Source organism: Pyrgilauda ruficollis, unplaced genomic scaffold (genome assembly GCF_017590135.1).
Source record: "Pyrgilauda ruficollis isolate IOZ18807 unplaced genomic scaffold, ASM1759013v1 scaffold130, whole genome shotgun sequence".
Classification (NCBI taxonomy): domain Eukaryota; kingdom Metazoa; phylum Chordata; class Aves; order Passeriformes; family Passeridae; genus Pyrgilauda; species Pyrgilauda ruficollis.
The window spans coordinates 487,731-499,524 of NW_024511433.1; the positions used below are offsets into that span (position 1 = coordinate 487,731).

Genomic DNA, 11,794 nt, shown 5'->3' on the forward strand with positions numbered 1-11,794 from the left:
GTTGTTTTTTTTTGTTTTTTTTTTTTTTTTTTTTTTTCTTTTTTTTTTTTTTTTTTTTTTTTTTTTTTGGCAAATGATGCTATCACCAGGATTTCAGCTACACAAGAGAGATTATGACAAAGATGAACACAAACAAAAACAAATAGTTACAAATGTAAAAGGTACATTGAAAAGGAAATAAAATGCATGTGTAGAGAACTTACTCTATTCCACAAGTTGTCTTATATTTTCTAAGTTTTTCTCTGACAGTCACTTTAACACATGCATGTAGTACTCTTAATAATGTTTTGACAAATCAAAACTGCATTTTTCTCACAATCATCCAGTCACCAGCCCTCATCTCACACCTTCAGGCCATTAGCTCAATGTTGGCTAAATTTGCCTTTTGGACTACATGTGTTGTTGAACGAGAACAGGATCTCTCTTTTTTTTTTATCTTGGGAAAGGAAGTGTTCTGGCAGCATGTCTGGGTCTTTCGCATAGAACAGGATAAAGCAAAAAAGACAACACCACCCTGAAATATACGCATCTCGTGATATAATTAATCAGTTTCTGAACATGATGAACTTCCTTACAACAGAACTAAAAGGAAACACCTTGCAGATAATAATGAAAAAGTGTAGTAGCTCATGCAAAAATCTTTCCTTTTCTCAGAGCAGATCTTCAAGGATTTAGTTCTTAATTTCTTTTTAAAGAAAAACAAGTTCCTATTCCAAATCAAGAATAATTTCACTGGGTGGAAAAAATAAAGCATCCTAAAGCATCACTACTTTAAAGTTTGTCTTCTTACTTTTCCATAAAACCTTAAATAACTCTCCACTTAAATTTCTTTCCAAAAACAAACAAAAAAAATCCAACCAAACCAAAACCCAAAACAAAAATTCTGAACAACGTATTTCTAGAGAACAGAGTTCTACTGCAGAGACACAGTTCTTACAAGATGTGTTACATATCATCCTCATATAACAGAGTACAGGAAATTTTTTAAAAATCAATTTAAGTGATAATTTCTGATTTAATATAGTTTGGATCAGTAAGTTATAATTGCAAAAGCTGTGCATTTGTAATTAATGAGTACAATTTATTCAGAAGTGGAATGGGTTGAATGCCATTAGAAGTTTATACACATAGTACCAAGTTCTCTTCATACAGAAAATTAAATTCAAAAGTTGATTTTAACGCACGATGCCCCTCTTTCATTAGAGAGCTCTGATGAAAAGCCAGTAAATAGTCATAAAGACTATGACCCAAAGTTCAAGATTGCAGCTGAACAGCCGCTAACCCTCTCTATATAATAAAAAAGGCATTTTTGACTCAAATATGAGGCTGCATTTAGCCATGCTCATGGCGTGAAGTACCACTCGAGAAAGATAATCCCGTGGGACTCTTGCCTACAGGCAGCAGACACCAGGCTATGCCCCACGTGCGGAGCATCTGTCGGAAAAGGCGTGTCATCCCGTCCCTTTCCTGGCCATGGTGTTTTGAGACAGAATTCCCACACAAACCCAGGCATGCAGGCCAGGGCTCCAGCTGCCCTCCAATCATTCCTCCCCATCCACCCACTCCAAAGGACGGCTGGGATGGGTGTGCTCCGCCTGCACCCGCTACCAGCTGCAGGCACCGGGGAGTTTTGAGGCTGAACAGGGACCATCCTCCTCTCCTCTGTTTGCTCATGAGCACACAGCCCAAGACAAGCACCAACCTTCCAGGAACATTCAGGTAGTAAGATGCTATTGAGCACATACGAGACTTGCAAAGCAAATGCCGTGACATTGCTTAAAAGACACAAACACAACAATTACTTTCACAGGAATTATTGTTTTCTTTTCTGGATAAGATTAGTATATTTGATGCTAAAATTCAGCTGTTTGGTGATGCAGAACATTTATTACCAACCATAAGCAAACTAAAAGAAAAATACTCCCAAGGAAGTAGCTGAGTCACCAACTTGGGTATTTAAAAGATACATAGAGGTATGTAAAAGATGTGAAGATGTAGGCTTTAGGTACATGGTTTAGTGATGGACTCAGCAGTGTTAGGTTAATGGTTGGACTCCATGATCTTCAAGGACCTTTCTAACCTAAATAATTCTGTAGTTTTATACTGAACTCTAAAAGGCGTAAGGGCTTGTTGATAGGTGCTGAGTAGAAATACATTTTTACCCTCCAACAGGACCCAGACTGGCTCTTTGTACTGAGTATTAACTTCACATTCTCTTCTCTGTTTCTTGGAGGCAAAAAATAAATAGCAAGGGAAAAAAGAAAACAACCCACCAGTGTTAAAGAAGGTACAAATGTTCCTTACAGAACTGCCTAAATTAATTTCTATGCAGGGGGATCATATACCTAACCCGAAACTAAATGGAATGTAATAAATTCTGAAGAAAAAAAGCACAACAGAATTTGTACATCTACAGCTTTTGACCCAAGATATTTCCTCACTGTTACAATCGCTACCCCCCTTTCAAAGGGAAATAAAAAATGATGGAGGCATACTATTCTGTCAGTCTAACAGACACATGCACATTCTGAGTTACCAGGAAAAAGACTGGGATTCATTTTATGCAAAATATGTGTATTCAACACAGATCCAGAAGATTAGAAACCAGAAGATTCCATACTATGTGAAAGTTCAAAATTACAAACACAGATTTTGTGTGCATCGACCAACAAATGAAACTTTAAAATTCACGTCAAATTTTTGGACTTCATTTGTTCAATTCATAGGGCTCCTGAGGATTACATATAACAGGCACATGTTTGTTGATCGCACTTGAAAAATTTACAAGATTGTAAAGTCCCAAGCTGAAGATTTAAAACTAATCTTTGAGTACAAACTAACCATATGAAAGCAAAAAAGTCACCGTTTTCCTGATTAATTCAAATTATACTGAATTCTTTAATCTCAGCTGTACATAGTTTTAATATTATGCTTTGATTTGATTAGTCAAGACTGGTTTTTTTTGTTGCTGTAAACAGAAGATACTTAGCAAGTTTCTCTGTGGTAGACTCAAATTGCTTCATAAGAACTGAAGGGTTATCACATCATTCTGGAGATACTAAAATGCAGAATATCTGGTCAAACATGTGGCTTACTATTGATCACACAGAACTGATGAAGATTTTTTGTCAGCGGGAAAATAAAAAGGAAACCACTATTTGCTTACTGAAATATGCTTTTGCATCATTTTATATTATGCATAACAGACAAATCAATTGGCAGTGAGCAGTACATTGACAAATCAGTCTTCTAGCTATTTTCCTGTTAGACATATTTACTACTTTACCATTTTTCTCGTTCATCAAAAAAGCTAATTCTAACATCTCACGTCTTATATTTCTGAAAGCATGTATGTTTTAATGCTGAGTTTATGAACAAATATTGAAACATCATTGAAAAAACACTGCCAGTACCAACACAGTACTGAAAGAGCTTTATTTCTGTCTGAAAAAAGTTAATTTCCTCTTTTCTACTTGGTAATTCAAGCTACTCTGCAGCTAACAAAAAGGTTCTTATTGTCTTATTAAATTTAAAGTAGCAATAAACATTAACTCAAACGTGGTATCATACTGTATGTAGCTGGGTTAAAAGGGAATGGAAAACAAATTAGCTGGATTGCTTAGGAAACCCTAAATGCCCTAATTTACCCAACCATTTATCGAAAAAACTAATTAAAAGCCTTTTTTGTTCTTGCAATGGATAAAGGTAGCCATTAGTCTCTGAAGTGTACGATTTTACCAGCAAGACAAAAAGCAAATCTTGGGAGCAAATATCAGCTGGACATACACATAACAAGGTCCAGAGAGACATATCCAGAAGTTTCTGCTTTTAATCCAACTCTGAATAATGTTGGATGCTGTTCTCTTGATCCTTCAGAGCTCTTCTACTGCCAAAATAACTGCAAGGCTTGCAAGTCCGAATGTATCGTAAGCCTTTCCCAAGGCACCCCAACACTATCTGAGGCACTGAAACTATGGCAACCGAATAAGAAAGCAGCTTCCATGATTAATAGATGAAGATCCCAGTGACAGTGCCTTGCTAGGCCATAATTCAGGAATGCAGGAGGAATTAGCATAGAATCCATGTCAATCTACCAATAAAAAGTAGGTTTTGAAAGGCATCAACAAAACCACAGTTTTTTTTCTAGAGAAAAACAGGAAAAACCCACAAAAAACCCCAAACAAAAAACCCCTATGGAATTATAAACTGCTCAAAATCTCATTAACATTTCAATGAATGGCTGCCTCAAGAGCAAGTAATGGATAAATGTTCATGAACAATGGTGAAGGAAGCAATATATAAAATTTTCTGTTCAAGTATAAAAGCCATATGAAGAATACTCAATATATAGAACACCTAAGTGAAACTGAGCAGTCATAGACAGGAAAGTCGAAATAATGTTTGCTGCAGTAAAGAATATAGTTGAATGCAGTTTTTCCCATTGTGTTGGGAATTCCTATGGGAGAGTATTTTTTCCATCTGCTGAACTGGAATGCCTGACCATACCTATTACATCGTCTCCACATTTTCATTGTTAGAAGGTCCCTGAGTCTATCGGGGTCATTACAAAATCAATGACAGTTAGGAATACCTCTTCTTTTTAAGCGCATAATGAAACTTCTGCTATTATCACCAGTAAAAGTACTAGTAGAGTAGTCTTCATCCAACTAGATATTCTCAGACTGATATGAATGGGCATTACAAAATGATTTTTTTTTTTTCACTTTTATAAGCTCTGAGTTTTCACTAAATACAACTAGTTACAGAAATCACAAAAACATAGGAATGCTTTTTTTTTTTACCTGCTTCATGGAAAGGGTGTAATGTTGCAGTCAAGGCATGGCTTTAGCTGGGAAGGATGAGAGAGATGATGCCAAAGGCTTCCCATCCTGAGGACAGGGCCCATGCTGCCCTGTCAGAGTGGTGCAGCAACGCTGTGCACCTGCCCCCAGAAACTCCTTCACTTCAGAACTGCAGGCATATTGCAAAAGTGCACTGCTGTGGAAAGTTCCTCAGTAGCAGTTTTGTCAGTAGCTAAAAAAAAAGCCAAAAACAAACCAAAAACCTGCCACTAACAAAAATGGCATGGAGTAGTCCATGATACATGAATTTCAAGTATGTTATATAAATACTTTACATAGAAGTGCCTATTATTAACAATATTTTTAAAGAAAAGGTCATCGCTGAATGTAGTGAATTACCATATGTCTTCACTCTCGAGATACAGCAACTGGCAGTTCTGTTAATAGCTGGTTTATCTACTTTATTTTACATCTCTATTTCAGCCACTAAAGAAACACTCTGGGGCTTGGGGAAAAACTTCTTTCATACAAAAATGTCTCTGTATTCACATCAAGCATTATTACGGCCCTCCTTTGGGCTGATAAATAACAACAGTTCTATACTAGGAAAGACTTCATGAAATTTTGCAGCAAGTTACAGGAGAATTCATCCAGGGTTTTTCTCATATTCTCCCTTTTCTGAAATCTGGGGTTTTTTTGTTGTTGTTGTTGTTGGATTTTTCTGTTTATTTTGTCTTTTTAAGTGAATTCTACTTTCTTTTAATTAAACTATAGCCAGAGTTAAGCTTTAGATTTCAAAGCTCATAAACCTGGTAGCCTCATTTATGTTCATCTGGTGCATAAAACCTGAGAACATTACTATTTTATGGAGGGAAGCATAGATCTCTTATCCCCTTCCCTGTTTCCAGCAATAGCAGCCTTTATAAGAAATGCCAAAAATTGCAAATGTTTCTATGTATGACTGTCCTTCGAAGAGCCCCTCCAGAACACCCTGATTTTGTACTTTTTTTCTATTTTATTTCTCTCTCTCCATTCCCATGCCACATATAATTTTGAATCCTTTCACATCTTCCAGAGGTTAGAACAAAATAGGCAAATGAGAAGCTTGGGAACTCCACAAGACACACAGGAGCTGCAATACCTAAAATCATAACACAGTAGGTGGCACTCTTCCCTTTAAAACCTTAAGCTATGCCTTGGGCATTGCTGCCATATTGACATGTTGCAATCAAGACCCAAAAACCAAGCAACCCTCACCATGGATAATTAGAGATTCTTAACACTGCAGAAACATAAACACTCATTTCCATGGCCATGGGTAACACAGCACATAAAGAAAATAGAGGCGCACAAACTCTGCTCTGCCAGGTTTGTGCTTGAACTGGAGTAGTCCACTTTTACCCTCACAGGTGCTAGGCATATTTAAGCCATTCCTTCCTCAGAGGACTGGTGCAACAGGCCAAAAATGAAAATATTCCTTTAGAGATCTGTCAGGCTCAGGTCCAGGCTTTCCCCCAGCTGATTACTTCTGTGTTAGAATGCTGCTCATGCTTACTGTATGCTGTTGATCAGCAGTCAGACTTTGTGCTACTGACTTTATCTTGCTGTCAAAATGTCTTGCCCACCTAAGAATAATCCTGATACACAGAATTTATGAACATAAAATGCTCAAATGGTCACCAGTAAAAATCATTGCTTATCACTCTTATTTTTCTGTTGCCTTGTCAAACAAAGCTTGTCACAATTTGTTGGATGTGACTTGCTCCATGATACACAGCTCTAGGTCTGACTTATAACATTAAGGATCAGTCCAGACCAAATGTACTCATAAGATAGCTTTAGGACCTTAGCAACTATTGATTCCCAGCAGAAAACAGTATTTTCAGTTTGTGGCTTAAATATTAAAAAAAGTCCACATTTAAGTAATATTTCAGCAACTGTGTTTACTTTTAGAAAATTACTCCGACAGGCAAGGCATTCCTGGGTCAGCAAAGCTTGCTTGGGTGAATGAGACTGCAAAAGGTTAGGGCTAAAGATTTACTTCATCAATAAATGAATAGTAGCAGGTCAAATACTGCAGCATCTGTATCAAATTAGGATAGTGAAAACTTCTGGTTTAGTACAGTTCAACTTCTCTAGCATATGCTGCATCTAATATAATTTCAATGTTGTTTTACATTTCAGGATTTACTGGCTTGTTTGTTTTCAGCATTCTGCTACAGCATATGGGAATCAGGTACTATACACAAAACATTTGTTTCAGTAGTATAACAATGTGTTCTTGCAAAGAAGCTGGATGTGAGACATGTATTAGCTCAGGTCAATTTAATCCTAAAACATTTTACGTCTCCCCTGCTGTAAACCATGTGAGCTCCTTTCATGTGTATTTATGTATGGCTCTTCAAAACAAGATGACAAATTTCCCCTTCCCTTCACAAAACATGCACAAGCAAGTTCACAATCACCTACTTCCTTTCTGATGCAAACAATTCTAGTCTGGATTTTTCACAGGTCATTAATTTGATCTCTGTCCTTTCCTTTTTCTTTTTTTTTTTTTTTTTCAGTTCCTTTCAAAAATTTAGTGAAGGCAACTCATCACTCTTAGCCCGATCTACCTCCTTCTTCAGTCTTAAACACCAGTAACTGCAATCTTCTATTTGCAAACATAAAGAAGGGACTATGGCTAAAACTCACTTTCATCTTCAAGCAGCTAGAAATGTTAACTAGCCATCTTCCTCATAGATGTCAGTGCCCATTTATTTTTTGGTTCAAGTAGCATGAGTTCTGTTGATAAGGCTGGTTTGCCATTAAGCAAGAATACACAGTTTTCAAGTAGACTAATTGAGAACACACAGAACATCTGTGACTGCCTAGTTTGTAGTCTCTGAAAGCATTCACCTGCACTTCAAGCCTCTGGTGCCTAGTACATGAAAAGCAAACGTTGCAAATATACATTACAGTATTACTTACTATTTTAAATTGTGTTTAGCATTTAGCAGAAATCTCATCTGGGCATGCTGCTCCTGAGCTAAGCTTCCATGAATGCCAGAGGTTTTCTCCAGTGAAGAGTGGTGGAGAACAGAAACCAGCTTTTTTATGCATATGAAATTATTTGGCTTTAAAGAGAGTCAATTCTCTCTGTCTTGCAACTTATGAGAAACTACCATATTAAAAACAGACTCTTATTAGATAAAAGGAAACCCCAGACAGTGAAACACCTTGGCAATTGTACTTAATAGTGACAAACCTTCCCGATCCTACTGTATCATGTACTTACTTTCAACCATGTTCAAAGCAATTCCATGAAGAGAGAGATTTGTTGGAGCAGACCTGAATTTCCTCACAATACACTAGAACAGTCTCATTAAAAAAAAAAAAAAAGTCAAAAAAAAAAAAAAAAAAGGAAGAAAAAAGAGAAGCTAACCACAGCAAGATCATTTTGTGTTTCTAATCTGAAAAAAAATGGCAGAGGAAAACCTGAGCATGATAACAGCTGCAGAAATCTTACCATGAGAGAAAGCTACAAAATCTCAATTAATTTTGAGAATTGAATTTTGAATCAAAAGAGCCTGACTGCACTGGACTTTGGATGAGAATGGTTTACTGATAACACTTAAATTAAATGAATGCACACCAATTGTTGCAAAGACAGTGGGGAAAATCACACCTTTAGCTACGATTTTTGAGGTCAAGTAAGTAATTATATCGTTGCTAGATGATACAAAACAAGTTAGAAGAATCCATGTCAAATAATAATCAACTTCGTGCAGCCCTGTGACAGAAAATGGATGTGGACACTTAGCACTTAGTTATTTACAACACCTGCATGCTGTGTGTGTGCCTTTAGAAAACGAAGCATTCACCTTACAGCGCCAGGAATTAGTATGTTTTACAGTTTATCACAGACCTAACTAAAGCCTTTATTTTCTGCTGTTCCATGAGTGAAATAATTTTCTGCAGCAGCTAAATATCCGTGCTGCACAGACGCTGGCATAAACGAGCATGTTTACAAACTTCAAAAGCAATTATCTCGGGAGAGGAACAGGAGAACAAATTATCTCCTGAACAAGCGGCCAGAGCCACTTGCCCAAGGGAAACCCAGCAGTTACTGCCTTAGGACTCACCCTGGGATGAGCCAGGCAGGACAGCGGCGGTGGCGACAGGCAGAAGGGCATCTCCACTGCAATTGAGCGGGCTGCAGCCCCAGCCTCAGCCCCGCTTTCCCCGCCAGCCCTCTATCCGCACGCCGTCCGGTCCACCCCCGGGAACGCCTCCCTTGGACAGCCAGGCACGAAGAAAGGGGCGGTGGGACGGCCGAGCCCTCGCAAGAAGCAGGTACTTTCCTCACGCGTGATGGAGACCCAAACTTTCCACCGCCTTCCCTGGCGGCGGAGCGAGGGGCGGTGCTGACCCTCGGCCGCCCCAGGGGCTGCCCGAGCCACCGCCGCCGCCCCCCGTGCCTCGGCGCCGTGCTGCCAGCGCTCCGCAGACGGAGGCACAGGAGCCTTCCCTGCCCGTGCAGATAAGGGGACAGGGTGTGTGCGTGCAGGGTGAAATCCCTTTCCTGCTCAGCATCATCCTGTTCCTTGCTCAGCATCCTTTCCTCACCTCAGCAGCATGCTGTTCCCTCCTCGGCATTTCTCCCAACCTCAGCATCCTCGGCACGAAGGAGCCCCGCTCCCGGTCCCCGCCCGGCGTCGCCGCGCCCCGCCGCCAGACCCGCGCCCCGCCGCGGCGTGGGGCGTTTGCGGGGCGCCGCGTCGGCAGCCTGCAGCCCCTCCTGGAGGGACAGCCCTGTTACTCGCCATTAAAAAAAACTTTCTCTTTTCCGCCGTTTCTCCCATTTGGCCCGGAGCCCGAGGGCGGAGAGGGGCTGAAGGAGCGACAGGGCGAGTGCTGGCCGGAGGGAGAAGAGTTGCGCTGCCTTGCACGGCTTCCCGCCCGCCGGGCGGCCACGGAGGGGTCTGGCCTTGGCCAGCCCGTCCGCCTGCGCTCCCCGGCCAAGGAGAAGCGGCTTGGCAGTGCCGCCGGCCCGGGGGGAAAGAGGCTTGGGGCGCTCGGCAGAAAGGGGCGGGGAGCATCCCTACTCCAGAGCCACGCTTCGCGGGTGGAGGGGGGGGCAGCCGGCATCCCACCTTCACCGGGGCCAGGACGGAAGGGAAGGCGGCCACTGTCCGTGGGGAACGGGCGGGGAGGTGAGCCCGCGGCCCCAGCCCACGGCCGCGAACAAAGCCCGCGGCTGCGCCTAGGGCTGCTCCGCGGAAGAAGTTGCCTTGATTCCCGGCCACTTCCCCCAAAATGCAGCGCCAGCCTCGGAAAAAACCCATAAAGAAATACATCGGCCGCGACCCAGCTACCCCGCGGGAACGGCAGAGACGGCGGGGTTACGCCTCTACACGGAGCGCACACATAGTTCTTGTAACAAAGACCCCAGCACCCAGCCCCACACGATGCCTGGAGGCCCCGGGGGTCGCGCCCGGCGGCCCTGGCGGCGGCGTCCCGCGGCCGCCCAGCTCCCCACGGAACCCCTGCCAGTAAGGGCTCGGGGATGCGAGGCGAGGAGCCCCAGCACAGCGCATGCAAGCCGTGCCAAGGGCTAGGGGAGGGAGGATAACATGTTAGGCAGTTGGGGGGGGGGGGGGAGGAGACAAAGAGGTTAGGGGGTGGGGGGGGGGGGGGGTGGGGGAGGAAAAGATGGGCAAATAAAAAAGGGAAAAAAAGATGAAGCCACGAGATGCCGGGAAAGTGACAACAGCAAGCGCAGCGTGTACACTTGCGGGCGGCTCTCCTCCTCCCTAGGCGCTGCAAACGATGTCGAGATAGAAGGCAGAAGCAGCCCACCTCAAACCACACACCACCCTCGCTCCTTCCGAGCCGGCCGGGCCATTCGTGAGCCTCCCCTTCCGAGCAATCCCAAAACATTAGGTAGGGGTACGGACAGTGGGGTACTGTACCTTTTCGGTGCATGTATCTGGGCAGCTAGAGGACAACTAGCTGATGTAGTGTCCCATTTAGTAATCCATTTTAGGGGATCTCTCTGGGAAACTGGAGCCACTCTCTCCTTTGCAATCCTTTGTCATTACTACATGTGTGCTTCCCGGGGGATGGTATATTTAATATTTCTACTTTCTGAATTGCAAACGCAATTTGTTCATTTCCAATGATGGACGAAGAGGGGAGTGATCAGAGAGAAGAATAAAAAAAAAAATTAAAAAAAAAGGCAAAAAAAAAGAAAAAAAGCGTTAGCAACTCCTCTCCAGACCCAAATTCCACTACGGTTCCACTCCAATAAGTCCCCTTCAGTCGAGTCTCGGGAGGTAAGTCATTTCGGGGTCTCCTGGTCCCTCTCTACCAAAAGTGCTCCCGGTGTGACGGCTGCTTCAGGAAAACTCCGAGGCTGGAGGTACTCGCTGTGCCACGGCAGGAAAGCGTAGTCGCTGCTCGCCTCGAGCTGCCGGGCATCGGACTGTGCGCGGCGAGGACGTGGGAGCCGCTGTCTCTCTCTCCCTCTCCCTGTCTCCCGCCGCTGCCGCTCCGTCTCCCGCCGCCCTCCCGCTGTCCCCGGGACGCTCCGCCGGCGGAGGCGGAGACAAAGCCCGGACTGGAGCGCGGCCCGGGCGGCGCGGAGCGGGGCGGCCGCGCGTCCTTGTGGGGCTCGCTGTGGGCGGCGCTGCTGCCAGCGACACCCTGGGGCTGGTGCCGAGCGTCACCGGGCTTACGTCGAGCAGGTGTCTGCGGAGGGGAATCGCCGCCCCCGGCCCTCGCCCGTCTTCTCGGAGCTGTCGCCGCCTCCAACCATCACGGTCGTTCGCGCCGGCAGGGCGCGGAGAGGCGGCGAGGGGCGGGGAGACGCCCGCGGCAGCGGCGAAAGCACGGTGCAGGGACAGGGGCAGCCGGCTGCAGCCCCACGAAGGACTCGCCGCTTCTCCGCGGGATCTGGGGCTGCTGCGGAGCCCGGGGCGCATCCCCCGGGGGAAAGCGGGGACGGGGGC

At 43.9% G+C, this 11,794-nt stretch overlaps 1 protein-coding gene across 8 annotated transcripts in view; it reads right to left on the reverse strand.

Moving 5' to 3' along the window:
• Positions 1-11,360, reverse strand: part of SEMA6A (semaphorin 6A) — a 116,493-nt gene extending 105,133 nt beyond the window's left edge. For 7 of the 8 annotated variants that reach the window (XM_041459094.1, XM_041459095.1, XM_041459097.1 and 4 more), the window contains exon 1: positions 10,757-11,360. The gene's annotated coding sequence lies outside the window, so the exon portion shown is untranslated. Of the gene's footprint in view, positions 1-9,410; positions 9,594-10,756 lie in introns of those variants that run through there. The other variant, XM_041459093.1, reaches the window with a different exon arrangement.
• Positions 11,361-11,794: the final 434 nt, after the last annotated feature.